Raw genomic sequence first — 22,909 nt, 5'->3', positions numbered from 1 at the left:
ATCTTTTTATCCCCCCCTCTCTCTCTCTCTCTCTCGCTATCTCTTCTTTCCATCTTTATCTCTATCTCTATATCTTTCTCTCCTCTCTCTTCGTATTCGTATTCTCTCCTCTCTCTCTCTCTCTCTCTAGCTTTTATTCTCTTTCTCTATCTCTCTCTCTCTCTCTCTCTCTCTCTCTCTCGCCATCTTTATCTCTATCTTTCTCTCTCTTTCTCGGTTCGTATTCTCTCTCTCTCTCTCAAACCTGCTCCTAGAGATAAATGAGCACACTATGTCTCCTCGGATGGACTATAACAAGTCTTTGAGGCATCCTAATCATTGTAACTCCATGTAACTCTCTCTCAAGTCTGAGACATCCTCGAGTCATTTCTGTTCAGGGGGACCTTGCGTTTCTATATGTGCCCTGGGGCAGATGACAAAAAAAAATAAATAAATGACAAAAAAATCATGAATATCTTTTCGTCACCCTTATTCGGTTTCTCATCATTCCGATATCATGGACATGACCTACCCCTCTCTCTCTCTCTCTCTCTCTCTCTCTCTCTCTCTCTCTCTCTCTCTCTCTCTCAAAATAAAAAACAATAACTTTTCTACCCTCTTCTCCGGTTTCTCATCATTCCGATATCATGGACATGACGTTTTTGTCATTCAGAAACTCACTCTCTCTCTCTCTCTCTCTCTCTCTCTCTCTCTCTCTCTCTCTCTCTCTCTCTCTCTCTCTCTCTCAAAAGGAAAAATAGAAAAACCATAACTTTTCTACCGTCTTGTTGGGCTTCTCATCATTCCTACATTAACGTGACTTAAGTGTCATTCAGAAACTCTCTCTCTCTCTCTCTCTCTCTCTCTCTCTCTCTCTCTCCTTCCCCTTCCCTATAAATCAACGGGGCCCTTGTATCACTGAAGGCTAAGAGACCTAACGGCTCCACAGGGAGGACATTCTTGGCCTCAAAATTCAAGAGATTATATATATAAAAAAAAGTATATGCCGGTGGCTGGGATTGCAATCTATCTCTCTCTCAATAGAGAGAGAGAGAGAGAGAGAGAGAGAGAGCTCTGTTAAAATCGTGATTTCAATGAAGCTAAAATCCAATGAAATTAGCTTGTATAACTGGTACCTTGCACATACACACAAACGCACTACTCTCTCTCTCTCTCTCTCTCTCTCTCTCTCTCTCTCTCTCTCTCTCTCTCTCTCATACTGTTTTAATATACATGAGACAGGAAATCCACTGCATGTATATCTATGTACAAATTTGCTGAATGATCCATAAACATCTATATCAACAAATGCGAGTTAACATTTACTCTTCCGATACCCCATGGTTACTGCATATTGCGTCTTAAGCACTTACTGAAGTACCTCGTATCTGAACAGCAACTATCTCCACAAGGAAAAATAAAGTACATGTAATTCTCCATTAGACACGAATCCAGAACTCTGATTTCAAGAGTATACCTGAATGGGAGATCCCACATCTCAAGTCAAATCTATACTTCTTCGAATTGAGTCTCTAACCTCTTCTCTGGCTCCTCTTGAATCCAATTTTGAACAAAAATTTAATAAAAGTTCTCATTCCTATTTAAATTTTCAACAAGAATTACAAGCAGGTTCTCATTTCTATCAACACTTAAGCCTCGACTTGAAGAGATCAAGAAAGGAAATAATTCAAATCGGCTTTTAATTCCTAGTTGTACCACTTAGATGTCTAAAGTTATGTCTTCATGTCAGTTAACAAAGTTCTATGATGACCATAATCCTCCCTGTTCAAAGTAATGCTCATTTATGCAGTGAGATTTACTGCCTCATCAAGACAGAACCAAAGATTTTTAGTCTTACTAACGACGGTACACAAAAACTTATCTAAAATTCTCCCATTTTTTTTTTCTTCTACTCTCAAAGTGGATTTTGTGCCTCATGTTTTAGTAGCAGTAATGCAGATGCCGTTCTCGTAATGCCATTAGGGAATTTGGAAAGAAAAATATTAACAGATTTATCAGACGTGGTTTATACTTGAACAATTTGTAAATCAATTTCACAAGATCCTCAAAGGTTGGACTACATTTACAGTAATCTACGCACTTGCATCATAATCTGTATACAGATATTTTACTGGTATTTTAACGCAACTACGAAGACAGAAAAGCACACTTGGGGTTGGATTGGAAGGTGACAGTGTTGTACAAGACAAAAGATTGTAACGGACAGCATTATGCAAAAATTCACGGAAATCACAAGTGAAATGAAAACACAACAATGCAAGCTTTTCCCAGAATCTATCCGATTCATGATCTATTGGTTGGGAAACAAGAGACTTAGGTTATAATTCTAACAAAGCTATAACAGTGAACAGGCGTATATATATAATAAAAATAAGATTCTTGACATGGCCAACGAGGCCGGAAAAAGCATATAAACATGTTCTTGAAGGTATATTGCGTAACACCTGAAGATAGATTGGCTGAAATGTCTGGTGGCTGTTCCTGCAGACGATAACGATTTGTTCCACTCTGTTCATTCACCAAGACCCCTATAATAACTGACAAGTGTCTAAGCCGCAGTGCGACGCCAGCAAGAACCAATTGATCAATCAATCAATCTAAGCCGCAGATTGTTCCCTTACGCTCTGTTTGATTGGCAAGATGTTTGAAGGATGGTGGATGTTTGAAAGTAGATGGTGGTGGCACATACACTATGGAAACTGAAATAATTACTGATAAGATGATTATTTTTGTTCATATATTTCTGGCAAAGTCACGGCAGTAAATAACAATGAATGTAAAGTAGCATATCTAAGCATACCTAAACTACTGTGATAAATTTGGAGCTCTATGGAAAATGTGAAATAATCACAGCTAAGACAGTTATGTATTTATTTTTTCACATTTCTGGAAAGTTCACAGCAATGAACAAGAATACATCTAAAGAAATATATTTACACTGTTGGTATAAAGTATCATCTTTGTTTATGCCAGTACAAGGAAGGGCAGATTTTTAAGTCACAATGAACGTCTTCAGTCTCTTAATTTGCAATTAAGCTCGAAAATGAAAAGGGAAAAAAACGACCGTAATTTTAACAGAATAAACGTTCACAAATACTTTAATCAAGTGGAATTTCTGAATAATTCATCCTTTTCCTGAATTGTAGGCTAGTGTCGTGATATGCCACTCAGACGTCGCGGGTTCGCGTCTCCCCAAGGGAGAGAAAAATCACTGGCTCTGTATCATGATCAGTTACTGCTGCAGTGTGGGATCTGCGGTGGGAGTTTAAAGCAACATTCTTTGGAAGCTTGAATTTCAAGTCAATGGATCCTTTTGGTGTGTTTGTTCCACGTAAATGAAATAATAACAACAACAACAACAAATACACCACGAGACAAGGCAGCAAATCGAACAGGAAGAGAGAGAGAGAGAGAGAGAGAAGAGAGAGAGAGAGCGAGAGAGAGAGAGAGAACAGCTGATTACAAACCAGACCAAAATCCGGAAGACGCTCAATGCCTCAAATTAGCCTCTTGGACAAATGACAGGACAAAGGGAGTGACTTCCCGAGGGATAGGTGACTGGTGACTACTGGAACCTAGAGAGGAAACTGGTTAATTAATGATCCACCTGATAATTAGCCCTTGAAGGTTGGGGGAGCTGCTGGAGATTTCTTCCAGTCACTGTGTGTATGTGTGTGTATGGGTTGACATAGGTTCTGGACGTGACTCGAACAACGACCACAGAGCATTAACAACAATGTGCCTGTTTCCATTAGAAAGGGTGGCTCCGGAACGGACTACAATCATTAGGACGAACTTGATGGCGAGTGCTACGCTGCGCTGGAATCCGGCGCTGCCTGTCATGTCTCTTCCCTACCTTCCCAATCACTCACCTACCCCAGGGCGGACAAACAGGTTTACAGAACAACAATTATTAAGACGAGCTTGATGGCGAGTGCTACGCTGGGCTGGAATCTGGCGCTGCCTGTCATATCTCTTCCCTACTTTCCCAATCCCCTACCTACCCCAGGGCAGACAAACAGGTTTACAGAACTACAATTATCAGGACAAGCTTGACGGCGAGTGCTGTGCTGCGCTGGAATCCGGCGCTGCCTGTCATGTCTCTTCCTTACCTTCCCAATCCCCTACCTACCCCACAAAAAACACACATCAGCAACTTATCACATACACATCACAAACATGTTGAATACAAGTCAACAAATTATTGATGGTGTTACACATTGCTTCGTACAATTATCCTCAGGTTCGTAGACTGTTTTCCAATTTGTTTTTGATATGTATGTGATAAGTCGCTGACGTGTTGAATAAAAATCGCAAGCTTTTTTATAGATGTATCCATTACCTCATAATATTAACCACCGTTAGCAGAAAGTTCGTTCTTTACTTATAATCATCGAATTTTCTTTCAACCTGTTTCAGATATGTTTGCGACAAGTTGCCAACGTCTTAGATATGATGTGATTTTCTTTCACCATATGTATAAAACCAAAATAAAACCCAAACATAAAATCTGAAGAAATATTTTCCAGTTATGCTTAACTTCAGCAATGAAAAATCACCGACTGTATCATGATCAGTTACTGCCGAAGTGTGGGGTCTGCAGCGGGAAGTTGAGACCGACATTCTTAGGAAGCTTGAATTTCAAGTCAGTGGCCCCTTTGGTGTGCTTGTTCCATGAAAATAGGTTTCATCTACCGAAATAATAATAATAATAATAATAATAATAATAATAATAATAATAATAATAATAATAATAATAATAATAATAATAATAATAATAATATGTTTTATTAAAATTAATTGCTGCCTCAGCTGCGTTAATTTTATAAAGGTTCTTCTCTATTTTTCTAATTATTGTTTTCTCATTGCTGCTTAAACTGGTAAGCACCTTTATAAAATTAACGCAGCTGTGGTAGCAATTACTTTTAATAAAACATGTTTAAAAAAGGGTTTACTGCCAGACAATACAATAATAATAATAATAATAATAATAGGTAAAAAAATTGAATTTAAGCAGCCAACGAGTATTTAGAGTTTTAAGATGTGTATGACTAACACACAAAAAGTATACACAATTGAACAAAGATGCGTTCCTCTTATTGTATCACAGCTGACTGATAGGTTATTGTCTGATGATAGGTTATAGTTTTGGCTGGTATAACATCAAATTTACATTTGATTATATTCTAATATAAGTTTGTAATAAAAATTTACAAATTACAGGATACAACCTCCCACAGTGCTTTCAGTTAAAATGGCAACAATCTTCAAAGTCATTTGGCGTGAATCTCTCTATCAAAAATCTGTACAGTACATGATTACCGATTATCTAATAGTACCCAAACACAAGAGAAACGTTGAAATGAGATGTTAATTATATTTTCATGCTTTCTGAATTATACATCGAAACCAAAAAATGCGAAGTAATTTGCCAGCTGACATTTTCGTTTCTTTACGAACATTATTCGCAATGCTAATTCGACTAAGGTCAGATCTTCCGTGACCAACAAACAATGAAGTAAACAATTCTAAGGTAAAATTTGAAGATCGAAAAGTAAGAGGACCAATAAACTTCATCTTTCAACTGAGCTTTGGAAAATTTCGAACTATGGAGGTCAGCGAAAAAAACTCAGAAGCAGTGTTAGTTTTTTATTTCGTTTTTTTAATGGGTCACCTTTAGTTGTTCGGGGACCTCGGGTCCTCCTGGGTGAATTTACCATCTGTTTGTTCCACGTTGTTCGAAAGTGCTTTTTTTTTTTTTTTTTTTTAAACAGGTCACCTTTACTGTTTGGTGACCTCAGGGCCTCTTGTGTGAATTTATCATCTGTTTGTCCCACCTTGTTCGAAAGTGGAGTAAACAAGGGTCCCCAAGTTGATTTCCATCTCTCTCTTTTTTCCCCAACCGACGAAAACCCTTTGATCAAAGGCCGCGACAATGACCGGAAATTTTCGAGGGAGCTTGACATCTAGGGTATAGATAATTAGGCTGCTGGCAAGGATTGACCTCTGATTTTGGGATGCTGGGATGCGATTTCCCTTCATTGTAAAATGGTATTAACGAGGCGCCTCATTTTTCAAACAATCGTATTTTTCCCTGCAAAAGTTATATTTCCCATTCAACTTTCTTATAATAACCACTTACATCTTACTGAGTACCAATGGCCATGCTTAACTATGTAACTAATGATTCACCCAACTCATAACTTTTGCAGTTTGCACATAATCCATTTTGGGGAAATTTTGCAATGAAACTTCTTCTATTCTGAACCAATCTCTAGAATAAAACTTGATAAATAAACTTTTACCCATGATATTGCTTGAAAGTGACTACTGATTATGTACATAAATAAAATAAAATAAATAAAATATATAAATAGATAAATATATATATATCTATATAATTTTTTCATATATAGGTGTGTATAACAGAAACATCCAAAGGTAAGCTAAACGAGAGAGTGAGAGCTTTCCTCAAAATTTCAAGGCTATAACCTGGGACAAGTAGGTAACTGGGCATTGAGAGAGAGAGAGAGACGAGAGAGAGAGAGAGAGGAAGAGATGGAGAGGATGAGACGAGAGAGAGATGTGAGAGAGAGAGAGATGAGAGAGAGAGAGGAGAGAAGAGAGAGAAGCAAACGACCAAAACAGTGGACTGGATTTATCAAAGTGAAAACAACCATGAAACAATTTTTAAGCTGTGCTAATCAAGAGACAAATACCCCCCCAAAATTCTGTCTGGTTAATCACAGGAACCCTCCAGCTCACTGACTAGGTACTTCCTGCCATCTTCAAGGAATCCTACGATCCTTTGATGACTTATCTACCAGGTGAAAATCTCGACAGTCGAAGAAAACATTGGCCTTTCTGAAAAGGGTTCAAATGTCAATGGAAAACAAATGATAACAAGAGATGCTGTTACCTTTTACTACCACTACAAGTTTTTGCAATTATTTTATTATTATTATTCAGAAGAGGAATCCTATTTAGACTGAACAAGCCCACAGGGGCCACTGACTTGAAATTCAAGCCTCCAAAGAATGTGGTGTTCATGAGGAAGAAGTAAGAGGAAGTAAAAGGAAACAGAAAGGAGAGATCCCACTTACAAAAAGATAATAAAATTAATAGATAAAAAAATTAATAGATAAAAAAAGTGTTAAGGGATCTCACTTATTAAAAAAAAATGAATCAACAAATTAATAGATGAAACTTAATTAAATCAATAAATAGATGAAAATATAAAAAAATTACATTAAGCTGCCAGTTAATACTAATCACATTTATTCGTGAATATTTATTTCATGAACTTTCCAATAAAATCATTTAACTAACAATAAAACAATTCGACCAAAGAAATACAAATTTTCAGTACAAGATTTTATCTGACAAGGATCTGTCATGATCCATCATGATCTATCACTTACATGAATAATTATTTTGAATAATACTTTATTTTATTTGCCAGGAATCTATCATGATCTATCACTTTTACATGAATAGTTATTTTGAATAACATTTGATTTTATATGACAACGATCTACCATAATCGATCACTTTTACATGGATAGTTTTGAATAAATTTAAGAAAAAACTAATAAAATGTATAGATTTTAGGTCTAGATGCTGTAAACCACGCTGAACGCCCCACTAACAAATTTGTTTTTAATACAAAACCCCAATTTGTGGCTGAACTGACATCATATCCGAACTTAATAAATTATTATTATTATTATTATTATTATTATTATTATTATTATCATTATCATTATATTATCATTATCATTATCATTATCATTATCATTATCATTATCATTATCATTATTCAGTAGATGAAACCTATTCAGATGGAACAAGCCCATCAAAGGGGCCATTGTCTTGAAATTCAAGCTTCCAAAGAATATGGTGTACACTAGGAAGAACTATAAAAAGGCAGTAAGGGAAATACTGAATGGAGAGATTCAATTTATTAATAAGAAAAAAATAGATTAATAAATAGATAAATGGATACAAATGTATTAACTACGCAGTATACATAATGCATATATAAACAAAATCATATTATGTATCATTAAAGTAATATTACATAAAATCATATTCTGCATCATCAAAATAATATCACAATCACGATTGAGTATCAATTAAAGAAACTTTTTCTTTTTTAATTACTCCTTAAAAGGAACTGTAACGACTGATACTGCCTCATTTACACAAGGCCTGATCCGACCTCCAGCTTACTAAGGGGCGCGTGCTACTAAAACCCACGGTCAAATAACTCGTTGTTTCACCAACGAAAATTAAAATAAATCGGCTATATTCTATTAGAAATCATTTTTCTGTAGTGTTTAACATGCACATCATTTATTTCTTACATTTTCATACTAATTATTAAATCCTAAATATCCTATCCTAGAATTCCTGTATCTTCAACTCGGCGCAAAACACCTTTTTCAGACCTTTTTAAGCTTTCCTAGCTCTAGCAAGAACAACAACAGGAAGAGCAAGAACAATAACAAAGTAGTTCGTAGATGAATAAATCATATATATCCTGTCCTAGAATTCCTGTATCTTTAACTCAACGCGAGACACCCTTTTCAGACCTTTATAGGCTTTCCTACCCTCCCAACAAGAACAACAACAGGAAGAACAACAATATTAAGAACAAAACTACAACAACAAAGTAGTTCGTAGGCTTACTCCCTGAGTAAGCAAAAAAGTAGCAAAATATGATCTACGACAGGAATCATCTACTCGGGTGTATACACACCTGGCCCATCCTCATCTGGTGCCTCCTACACATTAGTGAACCTCGAGTCCCACAGTTTACATAGCCCTAATTAGGACACAGTTCGTGTGATATTCATATTCACAGGGATAAAGCATTTACTCTTTAGAGAAAAAAGATATAGGGGGTGTCTAACGTATAATTTTAGGCATAAGGAGTATGTATTGACGTGTACTTTGCCTGTTCACGTATACACAAAATAAGCTCCACTTCATTTGGTAATAATAAAATGTCATTCCATAAGAGAAATAATCTGACATGGAATGTTCAGGATATCAAGTGTTAATGAATTATGGTAATGTATTAATTGTCAGACATGCAATCTTCACACAATATCAAATGTTATATGAATCATGTGAGTGTAACAATTGTTTCATTCCAGCTTTTTCTAATTTCATATTTGCCCCATTTTCATTTAACAAAATTTCCCAATGCTATCCACTTCCATATGTTTTTTTTTGTTTTTTTTTTTTACAATTTCCCTTACAATAAAGTTTTCTGAAAAGCATTATCATAGTTTTCCCATACTTTCAAGTACCCATTCCAGCGTCTCAGAATAATAAGGAAGCCTTTATCAAATAATATTTGATATACACATCTGCTTTTTGTCCTGGTCTTCGTTAGCAAATTACAATTTCCTGTACTTTTCTTTTTAATAATATAAACATGACTATTACTATCCAATTAAAAGGATTATAATAGTGCCACTGCATTAATTGAAGGGTATTTATATGCTGTTTGGGTCAGTAAAAAGAAACGGTATACGAAAGAGGAAACAGATGCCTTTGTTAAGAGCAAAGTTTTTTTTCATGATAGGTGGCTATTAAAAGATAATAACAGAGAATAAATAACATGTTCACACAAGAGCAGTATATTCATTACTGTTTTTGAGTAGCCAGCGTCAATTGCCAGTTTAGAGGGATTATGCTTATGCAAGAAATGCCTATCCATACTGTAACCATATAGCAGATATTGCAATCGTAAATAATGTAAGTTTAATCCTTTCAATAAAAGGTAAAAAATATGTGTTTATATGCAAGGTGTACGGTAGTTACTCATTAAGGATCTATTTACATATACCATGTTGTAATTATTGTTGAGTAAATATTATACAAAGTGGCATATAATTATAATACATCCAGCCGTGTAACGCGGTGAATTTAATACCTGTCTACTTAAAACGAAGCTTTACATAAGTTACTTGCTGCAGGCAAACAGGAAGAAAGCACAAAGGACAACTCCTAATAATCCGAATTTCCTTGAGGAAACTGTGGTATGTGTCTAGCTGTTTATGCGGAAAGTAACGGTAGAAATCATGCAATAGATGTTATTATACTGCCCTTAAATGGAAAACTGCAGTATCTGCAAAAACGAAATTGAGATATGCCACTTACTGGGCTTGTGAAACACTAATACACAAGTTACTGCAGTTTCAGAATTATTCTTCAATGCTTTCCCCTAGTATTTATAGGGTCCCATTTGCAGTATCTGCAAAATCAGTAGTAAAGCAAGGGATAACTGCATTTTTTACCATTTTTTCTCAGTTTTTGTATTTTTTTAAGATACTGCAGTCTTCCATTTTAGGGCAGTATAGTTCTTTCTAGCTGAAAACTACCTCCATATACCCATCAGAAGTGTTAACAAGCAAATGACATACAGGATCTCTCAAAGCTTCTGGGGCAACTAACCATCACTCCACAACGCTATTGGGTTATTTGGGTAGTTGAACTTCAGATTGATATAGCTGGCTGCTTTTGTAGTTTGGTTTCAAGTTACAAAAATAAGTAAATAAATGTACTCAACTTAGCTTTTTCTTATTTTTACATATATAAACAGGTTTAACTTTCTTCTAAGTGTTTTCATAATCCAAAAAAAGAATAAATAAATAAATTACTAAATTTTGTTTCGTATTTTTACATATATAAACAGGTTTAATTTTCTTCTTCGTGTTTTCATAAACCAATAAAAAAAATTATTTCTCTATGGCATCGCCAATCCTTTTAATTTTGTTTTAGCTTTATCCATAAATATACTTTTTCCTAAATACCCTTCACTTTCCGTTAAGTGTTTTTATAATCCAATCAAAAAAAATGTTCTCTCAGGCATCACCGATATTTTTTATTTTTTTTAGCTTTATCCATAAATATACTGTTCCCCAAATACCCTTCACTTTCTGTTAAGTGCTTTTATAATCCAATCAAAATTCTTTTATTTCTCTAAGGCATCGCCAATAATTATTTTTACCTTTATCCATAAATACACTGTTCTTTAAATCCCCTTTCATTCACGTACTATTGACAAACATCCCACAATGATTTTTAAATTATATGTCAGTGAAAATACAATGTATTTACCTTACAAAATAAAATAAGAAATAAGACAACGCTTCCTGAAAATACATTTAATGTATTTGGATAGTCTACTGAATTTCTTAATTTTGATGAGTACAAGATACGAGTATATGCTAAATTAGGGTAAAACCACAAGAACGATAATAAAAAACAAGGCGTGATCCAACCTCCAGTTTACTTAAGGCACGTGCTATAAGATCTATGGTCATCAACGAAAATTAAAATAAATATGCTATACAAATCTACGGTCAAATAGCCCGTTTCTTCACCAACGAAAATTAAAATAAATACACTTTACAAATCTACGGTCAAATGGCCCGTTTCATCACCAACGAAAATTAAAATAAATACGCTATATAAATTTGCAGTCAAATAGCAAGTTTCCTCGCCAACGAAAATTAAACTACGCTACATTAATCTACGGTCAAATGGCCAGTTTCTTCATCAACGAAAATTAAAATAAATATGCTATACAAATCTACGGTCAAATAGCCAGTTTCTTCACCAACGAAAACTAAAATAAATATGCTATACAAATCTACGGTCAAATAGCCCGTTTCTTCACCAACGAAAATTAAAATAAATACGTTATATAAATTTGCAGTCAAATAGCACGTTGCCTCGCCAACGAAAATTAAACTACGCTATATTAAACTACGGTCAAATAGCCCGTTCCTTCACCAACGAAAATTGAAATAAATACACTTTACAAATTTACAGTCAAATAGCCCGTTTCATCACCAACGAAAATTAAAATAAATACGCTATATAAATTTGCAGTCAAATAGCACGTTTCCTCGCCAACGAAAATTAAACTACGCTATATTAATCTACGGTCAAATGGCCCGTTTCTTCACCAACGAAAATTAAAATAAATACAATTTACATATCTACGGTCAAATGGCCCGTTTCATCACCAACGAAAATTAAAATAAATACGCTATATAAATTTGCAGTCAAATAACACGTTTCTTCGTCAACGAAACTTAAAATAAATAAGCCACAAAATCTATGGTCAAATGGCCCGTTTCTTCATCAATGAAAATTAAAACAAATACGGTATATAAAATTGGGGTCAAATAGCACGTTTCTTCGCCAATGAAAATCAAAATAAATATGCAATATCTTATTAGAAATAGTTGATCTGTGCTGTTTAACATGCACAATATTTATTTTACATTTTCATTCTAATAAATAGATCATAAATATCCTATCCCAAAATTCCTGTATCTTTAACTCAAACACGAAACCCCTTTTCAAGACCTTTTTAGGAAAACAGCAGATGGATATGAAACAAATAACTAAATCAAAGAATGTGAGTGTTTCTACATCTGCATCAATGATGATAAACCTTCCTTAAGGCCTAAAGGCTTCTACTGTCATTCGTGAGGAGCCCCAATAAACGTAGTTCAAAAACAGTAGTTTATCAGGACTCTGCCAAGCCACTTGGATTAGGAGGTGGGTGTTAATTTTCTTAAAAATGCCCCAAACGAACCCTCCGAAGGGTTACAGATTAGTACTTGAATGCCAACTCCTCCTAAAAGACATTTCGAACACAAATCAGGCTCCGATCAGAAAGTAATTGATGGCCATTCCCATACAGAATTATGAATCATTCTTTTATTTGAAGCGAACGACCAAATAAGTATATCATATTTTTGGGGTTACTTAGCCCCTGTAAAACGAGATTTTAAAATCATTTGCCCTGTTAAACTGTGCAGATGGAGCTTTCCTATCTGCTTAACACAATGAAATCTATCTATTGTTTATAATTTATCAATAACACTTTCCTCAATTCATTTTTTCTGGATATAAAAATTTACCATACAAATTTTTGTGGGGTGAAGGCAAATTGTTACACATATTCGAGCATAAAAATGAACATATTACATCAAATTACACACATCCTAGAGCCTGATTAGATCAGAAATGTTCAAAATCTTTTGAAATTTTGTCAGGGCGACCAATATTTGTTAATGTTTCCCAAGTTCGCGAATGTTATCAAGGAAAAATTGATAAACACGCACCACTAGATCATATAATTAAAGAAGGACTTTAGAATTTTCGAATCTCTTTAAAATAAAATAATTTTGCTTTTCAATTATCACTCACTCTGTGATTTTCTGCATGAAAAAATTTACCTAAAAGTATTAACTTTTGCTTTAATGTTTTTTTGGTTAAGTCCTTCACAACATTTGCCATTTATTCTATAAAATTTTCCTGGATATTTATTCTATAAATTTTTTCTGAATTGTTTTTTAGGTTAAGAGTACATCAAAACACTTGCCATTTATTCTATCAATTTTTCCTGAATTGTTTTTTAGGTTAAGAGTACATCAAAACACTTGCCATTTATTCTATCAATTTTTCCTGAATTGTTTTTGGCTAAGGCTCTTCAAAAAAATGTTTTTATTTATTCTAATGTTAATATTGCTCTAATTCAAACTCCTCAGTTTCACTGTACCTGGACATCATAAGTACAAGACCGTGCGAAAACGCAAGGCATTACTACACTAATACTATTCTTCTTACATTTTAATAATATTATCTTTATCTATTTATGTATTTATTACTCATGTGAGCACCATATTCTTTGGAAGTTTGAATTTCAAGTCAGTGGCCCCTTTGGTGGGCTTGTTCCATATGAATAGGTTTCATCTACCGTATAATACTAATACTAATACTAATACTAATACTAATACTAATACTAATACTAATACTAATACTAATACAATAATAATAATAATAATAATGATAATAATAATGTCTTATTGAAAGATATTGCTGCATCAGCTGCATTCACCTTGTAAATAGTCATCTCTATTTTTCTAATAATTGCTTTCTCTCTGCTACTACAACTGGCGAGTATTGCGCCGATGTGATTCATCAGACGTCAGTTTTTGGGATATTGCTAAAAAATTATTTATTTGTCACAGTAAATAAACAAATCGATCAAAAATATATTTTGATCTATTTGTTTATTTACTGTGAACTAAATTTAAGCAATATCCCTGAAATTGACTCCTCCTGATGAATCAAATCGGCGCAATATTCGCCAGTTGTAGTAGCAGAGAGAAAACAATTATTAGAAAAATAGAGAAGACTATTTACAAGGTGAATGCAGCTGATGAAGCAACATCTTTCAATAAGACTTGTTTGAAAGAGGGTCTCCTTCAAAAATAAAAATAAAAATAAAAATAATAATAACAAAAATAATAATAGTAATAGTAATAATAATAATAATATAATAATAGTAATAGTAATAGTAATAGTAATAGTAATAGTAATAGTAATAGTAAATAAGTAATAGTATAGTAATAGTAATAGTAATGAGTAATAATAATAATAATAATAATAATAATAATAATAATAATAATAATAATAATAATAATAATAATAATAATATGGAAATCAGAAAGCTTTAGAAGCATCAAAAAATACAATTTCCTGGACTAATGACCAAAGATTTATTTAAGGAGCCAAAATCAACGAAACTGGAAAGTGAAAACAGAAAATTAGGAAAATAAATAATAATTAAAAAATACTTCCATAAAACTTGTTGATTTTCAAAACCGCATCTCCTTTGATTACTTTGCTCACTAAAAATCGCAAATGTTGGTTTATTTTAGGGAGGCAACTAAGTAACTTTCAAATTGTGAAGTAACTTTCAAATTGTGAAATGGTTGTAACTTACAAGTCGTGAAAATTTGCTCTCAACTCTTTCAGTAACTCAGTGATTTGATGTAGATATTCTTACAAAAAAAATAAATAAATAAATAAATTACGAATGCTGGCTCACTTTAGAGTAGCAATAAAAAAAATGAGTAACTCAGTAATTTGTAGATATTCTTGCAACAAATAAATAAATAAATATAATAAATAAAAAACTACGAGTGCTGGCTCACTTTATAGCAATAAAAAAATTAGTATCTCGATAATTTGATGTAGATATTCTTACAAAAAATAAATAAATACAATAAATAAAAAAAAACTACGAATGCTGGCTCACTTTAGAGTAGCAATAAAAAAAGAGTAACTCAGTAATTTGACTTAGATATTCTTACAATAAATAAATAAATAAATAAATAAATAAATAAATAAATAAATAAATAAATAAATAAATAAATAAAATAAATAAATGCAATAAAAACTACGAAGAGTAGTAATAAAAAATTAGTAACTCAATAATTTGATGTACATATTCTTACAATAAAAAATAAATAAAGAAATAAATAAAATAAAAAACTACGAATGATGGCTCACTTTAGATTATCAATAAAAAAACGCTACTTAATGAATGGCAATGACATAACCTGCAGTGGAAATAAAAAAAAAAAAAAATCTGAAATTAGGAGTGAAAAGGCAACCAAGTGTTTCCTATTTCCTACTAATATCATAAAAATCAAAACCAGCTGAAAAGAATGATGAAAGTACAAAACAAGAGAGAATCACCATTCGCAGAAGCACCATAATATGTCAACTGTAATTATAACGTAATATGTAATATAATTGTGATTCTATTGATGTACAACGGCAAATTCTACATTTTCGATTCCAAAAACGCGTATTCCATAACATGACAGGAATAACATTCATAACAGTCAGTCCTCCATTATATGAAAGACAAATAAAAGTCAATCAATAAAAAGCTTGGAGAATAGATGAAATCATTATTATTCCTGCAGCATTTATTATAATTATTATTACCATTATTGTTATTATTATTATTATCATTATTATTATAATCATGGCATGGTTTCAAATGCATCGCCAACGGACGTTACTTCTAATCACGCCACATATTATTATTATTATTATTATTATTATTATTATTATTATTATTATTATTATTATTATTATTATTATTATTATTATTATTATTATTACCATGGCATGGTTTCAAAGGTATCGCCAACGGATGTTACTTCTAATCACGCCACTCACTTATACCGTCAAAACAACAATATATGCATCGTACATTTGAGCTTAACAAGGAGAATCTATCAGCAATAAAAATGAGGGAAGTCAGTAATAAAATGTTCTAATGGAACAGCAATAAAAAGATAATGAACATCTGTTCATGGATTATTGATAAACCGGAAGTTACAAACAACAACAACAACAACGACACATGACTACCGGATGTAGTGACAGACAGCAACCCCAATCACAACGAACAGTCAGGGACATAAATTTAGCATCATACACGAATGAGAGAGAGAGAGAGAGATACGACATATATATATATATATATATATATATATATATATATATATATATATATATATATATATATAATATATATATATATATATATATATATATATATATATATAAGATATAATAATAGATATATATATAATTATATATATATATATAGTATATATATATATATATATATATATATATATATATATATATATATATATATATATATATATATATATATATATATATATAGATGAGAGAGAGAGAGAGCTTATCCTGAAACCTTACTTTTTCCAAGGACTATGCAGAGAGAGAGAGAGAGAGAGAGAGAGAGAGAGAGAGAGAGAGAGAGAGCGACCCTCTCATTCGGAAGCAAGACGCGTCCTCCATCGGGAATGTGAGAAATGTCGAAGTAATGAAAAAAATGTCATCGTCCAGTATGCTGGCACAATGTCAATGTAATAAAAAGATGCCCCACGTCAAAATTATTATCAAAATAATATCATAATTGCTAAGACGACAGTTTCCAAAGAAATCGCCAACGAAGACTTTGTTTAATAGAAACACAAAGTACTGGGCATTTGAAAATGGGAAGGAATTATGACTAGAAAAGACAAATTAAGTTAATAAGACTGTAAATAATTAAATCTTGGAACACTGTACTGGAAGCAACAGAAAGATCATGGATTATAGAAAAGGGGTCCAGGGTAAAAGTACTTATCTTTCAGGGCCTAGGAGGAGGAGGAGGAGGAGGAGGAGGAGGGGGGGAAGGTTTTGGTGGTGTTGATGGGAATGAGAAGAGTGAGTACAAGAGCACTCTTTGAGGGTTGAGTGTTAAGGCTGTAGAGGAGGAGGAGGAGGAGGAGGAGGAGGAGGATGGGAGGGAGAGAGAGGGGGAGGGATGGGAGGAGGGGGGACACGTTTTGGTGGTATTATAGTGATGGGAATGAGAAGAGTACTCTTTGAGGGTTGAGCGTTGAGGCTGTAGAGGAGGAGGAGGAGTAGGAGAAGGAGGAGTAGGAGGAGGAGGAAGGGTGGTAGCGACGGGAATGAGGATCCAGCCAGCCAGCCAGCCAGTACCGAGGGAAAGGAGAGGAAAGGAAAGGGGAACCAACCCTCATTGGGAATTCTCGTCTGGCGAACCGCCCTTGTGTGATGTGGGCGTCTGGCGGCTCATTAAGAGACAGACAACCCTAGTTTTCACAGTGGATAATGCCAGCCAACCATCGTCCCCAACCCCTACGCCCTCTACCCCTTCCTCCCCTCCTCCCCCTCTTTCCCCAGCTGGACGTTCCTTTTCCAGAAGTTTTCCAGGGGTTTTCCAAAAGTGCTGTATCCCTAATCCCTGATGAGGGATTTCTCATCTCTGTATTGGGGGGTTTCTACAGTTACAGTCACTGGATTTTGTAGTAAAGTACCTCATTGAAACATATGATATCTTAACTTCTAAGTAATACCAATTAAGTAGCACCCAGTCACTGGATTTTGTAGTTAAAAGTCTAGTAAAAGACGTCATTGAAACATTTTATATCCTAACATCTAAGTCATACCACTAAGTAGTACCCAATTTCTCACTATTTTCGGCTCATCAAAGGGCCAGAAACCGCTGAAAACATACGAGAGAGAGAGAGAGAGAGAGAGAGAGAGAGGAGGAGAGAGCGAGAGAGAGTAGGGGAGAGAGAGAGAGAGATCGATGAGAGAGAGAGAGAGAGAGAGAGAGATTTTCCAACCCCCCCTTTTGTCAATATTCTTAGCTTAGTCCATTCCTGGACCTTGTTTACACCGAATACTGGATTCTGGAAAAGACGAATAAGAATGCAAACGATTTTGGGTGTGTGTGTGTGTGAGAGAGAGAGAGAGAGAGAGAGAGAGAGAGAGAGAGAGTTTTCCAGGCCTTCTTAGTCTATTTTCTTAGCTTAGTACATTCCAGGACCTTATTTGCACCGAATACTGGATTCTGGAAAAGACGAGTAAGAATGCAAACGATTTTGAGAGAGAGAGAGAGAGAGAGAGAGAGAGAGAGAGAGAGAGAGAGAGTTCCACTTACTGGAGGAGGACTATCTATTTCATTTGACAAGATACAATAATCAATCACAGGGGAAGCAGCAGGATTGAGAAGCGATCATTGATATAAGGGATCTCTCCAGAGGTCGCCCTGTCTTAGCCGAGGGGCTTAAGAGCACCAGATGAGATCTCTCTCTCTCTCTCTCTCTCTCTCTCTCTCTCTCTCTCTCTCTCTCTCTCTATTACATTGAAATTTATGTAAGAACCATTTTTAATGGAAGAAAATCTTCCCTTTCTCTCCCTCTCTCTCTGAAATATATGTAATAACCGGTACTAATAAAATAAAAAATCTTACTTTTGACTCTCTCTCTCTATGTTTTCCATCACCTCTCAGTAGAAATCCCTCACAAGCTCCCAGGTTCAGCTGTTATTGGTTTATAGGGTGAAGTTAGAGAGAGAGAGAGAGAGAGAGAGAGAGAGAGAGAGAGAGAGAGAGAGAGAGAGATTTTACCCAATAAAAATGGCTATTTAATAAATTTCAGCGTCCTTTAAAGTACTGCAATTTTTTCCGCACACAACCTGAATAATTATTCTTATCATTAACTTTATTATTAGTTGCAGAGTCCTGCACTAATTAACGGCGATTCAGCAAACGTTCAAATGTATATTACATTAGTTCAGTAAATTTCGTAATTACGAAACCCATCGATAAATTAATAAAAAAAAATAAACAAAAACTTTAAATTCACACTTGCTTCCATGACACGACCAAGCACTCTCCTCCTCCTGACATCCCTTCTTGCCTTCTCGAAGCCAAAGCAAAAGGGTGGAAGGGGGAGTGTGGTGGACGATCCCGACGACCAACAAGGCGGAACTAATGGAAGCTTGTAAACAACATAATGGGTTTGAATGGACGTGGTAGACGACGCAAGGTGGGTCCCATAACAATCATTACTGCTATAAGTCCCATTCACACGAACGTCCTACGTAGACCATGTAATTCCTGGCCGCTTGCGTTCCTCTTGTCGTCGCAGGTGGGGGGTTTGCTGTTCTCGAGAGAGAGAGAGAGAGAGAGAGAGAGAGAGAGAGAGAGAGAGAGAGAGGACCAATCTTGTATCGTATTCACCAATGGGTTTCGTAAGTTCGTAAGTTCGCAAATTCAGAGAAGAGAGAGAGAGAGAGAGAGAGAGAGAGAGAGAGAGAGAGAGAGAGAGAGAGATGAGTTTTCACTGTAAATTATAGGATGACGAGATCACAAGGCAATTAACTTTCTAATTCAGTACAGCAAATTATACAAATTACATCAAAAATATTACTGAAATCTAAATTATACGGTAATTCTTCAGAAGCAAGCCGCATCACCAGTTTCTAAAAGACAGTTAACAATCCTTCATTTAATGGTGTTTTTTCAGTGAATCTCATCTTGTTTTCTTGAGGAAATTTTATTTTAACCCCCTTTTCCACCCAGTTGGGAATCGGGGGTTTTGGGTGGGGAAATACCAGAAAGGAGTGCTTTGCAGCAATAATAATTGGGAGCACCTACAGAATCGCGGGCCCACTGACCGCCGACCGAAATCGGCGGAAGAACACCAAAACCAATATGGTGGTGATACCAAAACAACAACAAACAAAGTAGGGAGCGACTACATATCCGCGACGATCAATTTGTGTGTGCTGTCAGTAAGGCCGTGGCGGAACGGCGCTTCGCGCCTTATCCGCATATTTAAAGATTCTTGGCAAGCACGGCATGTTCTGGCAAGAGGTAATGTTGCGCTGTGCGCGCTAGCTACAGGGGCTACAGTAAGGCTACTTACCATGGCGGATGGATTTGGGTGTCGCGCGGCCAGGAAACTTTAGATTAACTTCAAAACAGAGAAGGGATTTTTCAAACCACATTCCTTTAGACAAGGAAACACTAAAATTACATTGCTTACGCCGACGTCCTTTCGTCACTACAGAGCGATCACACCTAAAGGCGTTCCTGTTGTAGTCGATCCGACAAATAGCTCCACAACACTCGCAGTTTTTTTGTTTTAGAATTAAGTTATGTCTTTGATCATATTCAATCACAACTTCTTTACCACCACTAGACAAATAATGATAAAATTCACCGTAACCCACATTGCACTGCAAACAATCGGTAGGAAATCGAAGGGGTCTGTCAAAATTAATGCCTGAAGGGCCAGCCACTGCCTCTGCCATAGCTACAGGAAGACAAAATGCCGGTTTTTGCTTCATTATTCGAGTATTCAGTCAAACAAGGATACCAGTGGACACTGGACAGGTAACTTTATTACTCCGCTGAAATGCTAGTGAAACTTAGTTTTCGACTAAAGTCGTTCGTAATTGGTTATGAAACCCATGACGTCATAACGATGTCACACCTCTCAGCCAATAATGAGTAACTGGAACTGCTTTTGTTTGTGTAAGAAAGTAAGTTAGAGGGCTCATTAAAAGTAAACATTACCGTAGAGGAAACACCTCTCCCGACTTAGGAAAAATTCGAGGTAAAAACTTATCAAGCTCATTTAATTCCACCCCGTTCAATCTCTCATATAATGACTATACTTTTTATATTGCTTTTCACATGCTCTTTCCATATAGGTGATTATTTATTTTAATATCCAGTGCGGAGTGCTTCTGAAGTATTACCAAATATACTCTCTCCAGGATATTCACACAAAACAGCTGGAATAGTAAAGGCACAAAAGTGGGGAATAAACAGTAAGGAAGGGGAGAAAATGATAAAGGGAAAACAAAAAAGCACAAAGGAAACAATAAACTATAAAATAAACAGACTCCAATATTTGAAGTTCTGTTAAAAATAACCTCCCAGTCATATTAAATGGATACAAAAACAGTAAAACTTGACCACAACAGTAATAAAATAAATCAGAGAATGTATATATATATATATATATATAATATATATATATATATATATATATATATTACATATATTTATATACATATATACATTGGTACTGAAACTTAACCAGGAGTTATTTACATGTATATTCCACGTATATGGCTCTCAGCTGAAATAAATTATATTATCATAAAATTCTGAAACTGGACAGATTCACGATTCACACCCCCACCTAAGACCGTTATAAGGACGAATGGTTTCACCAACGAATGGAAGTATTTAATTCAATTGTATCACTCAAACCAACGAATGGAAGTATTTAATTCAATTGTATCACTCAAAAATATTCGCTTAAAAATTTATGGTTTAAAAAAAATGGAAGCATTCCCTTCACCTTTATCACTGAAAAATATTTACTTGAATATTTATGGTTTAATCAACAAATGGAAGCCTTTCCTTTACTTTTATCACCCAAAAATATTCGCTTAAAAAATTATGGTTTAACCAACAAATGGAAGTGTTGCGCTCACATTTATCACTCAAAAATATGGAATCACTTAAAAAATTAAGGTTTAACCAACATATGAAAGTATTTCGTTCACTTGTAATTTACTTGCATCACTCAAAAATATTAACGTAACAATATATGGATTAACCAACAAATGGGAGTATTTCGTTCACTTTATTTTTAAAAATATTCACTTAAAAACTAAAGGCTCAACCAACAAATGGAAGTATTACCACTCACATTTATCACTCAGAAATATGGAATCACTTAAAAACTTATGGTTTAACCTACAAATGGAAGTATTTCGTTCACTTTTATCACTCAAAAATACGGAATCACTTAAAAACTTATGGTTTAACCAACAAATGGAAGTATTGCGCTCACATGTATCACTCAAAAATATGGAATCACTTAAAAACTTATGGTTTAACCAGTAAATGAAATATTACATTCACTTACATAACACGTAAATACGGAATCACTTCAACAACTCACAGAATCATCTTTGATACGTTCCTTATCCCCTAAAAAGTCTAGGGTCTTTAGAAACAGTAATGGAAACCGGTCCCTGAACAATTTTGCAGTTTTTGTAGTCAGGCCGAATTAAGGAAATTTGTCCCACTAAGCACTAAAAATGTAACCAAGACTAAGAATGTCTAACAAATATTAGTTAACTATACCTCAATGCAATTTACTTGCTCATACGGTCCAAATGACATAACAATCAACTTCGGTGAATATATACCAAAAGTCTTGCGTGTGATGATGAGACAAGAGATATTCTCATTTCCTAAAATCAGTTCACTGGCAAATGGTTACCGGGACAAGATCCGTAACTCTCTTGAAGAATGACACAGACCGAACAGAGAAAATGGGATCTGGATACAAACAGAGAAAATAAACAGACGGAAGCGTTTAACAAGACCGTTTGCGCAGTATGGTAAACAACTGGTTACTGAACTAAGCAATGCATTAACCGAGGTTAACTGTCTGTCATTATTCAAGGAGATGTGAGCTTGCAAAGTTACCTTAATATTCTCTCTCATTTTTAGACCTTAAGTGAAGATGGTATGACAGTTTTATTCTATACATAAGTTATTTATGAAACTTTTACGTCACAACTATAATTTAATTGTTACTGCTAGTTATGTAATGGTTTTGAAGATAATAATTACCTAACTGAAAACAAT

The 22,909-nt window shown here is 34.6% G+C and overlaps 1 protein-coding gene across 1 annotated transcript in view; it reads right to left on the bottom strand.

Moving 5' to 3' along the window:
• LOC135223323 (homeobox protein Hox-A5-like) overlaps positions 1-22,558 on the bottom strand; it is a 59,470-nt gene extending 36,912 nt beyond the window's left edge. The window contains exon 1 of the mRNA XM_064261787.1: positions 22,400-22,558. The gene's annotated coding sequence lies outside the window, so the exon portion shown is untranslated. The remainder of the gene's footprint in view (positions 1-22,399) is intronic.
• Positions 22,559-22,909: the final 351 nt, after the last annotated feature.

Source organism: Macrobrachium nipponense, chromosome 8, assembly GCF_015104395.2.
Source record: "Macrobrachium nipponense isolate FS-2020 chromosome 8, ASM1510439v2, whole genome shotgun sequence".
NCBI lineage: Eukaryota > Metazoa > Arthropoda > Malacostraca > Decapoda > Palaemonidae > Macrobrachium > Macrobrachium nipponense.
Note: the sequence above shows the minus strand (reverse complement) of the source record. Positions and strands in the feature narration are given on the sequence as shown.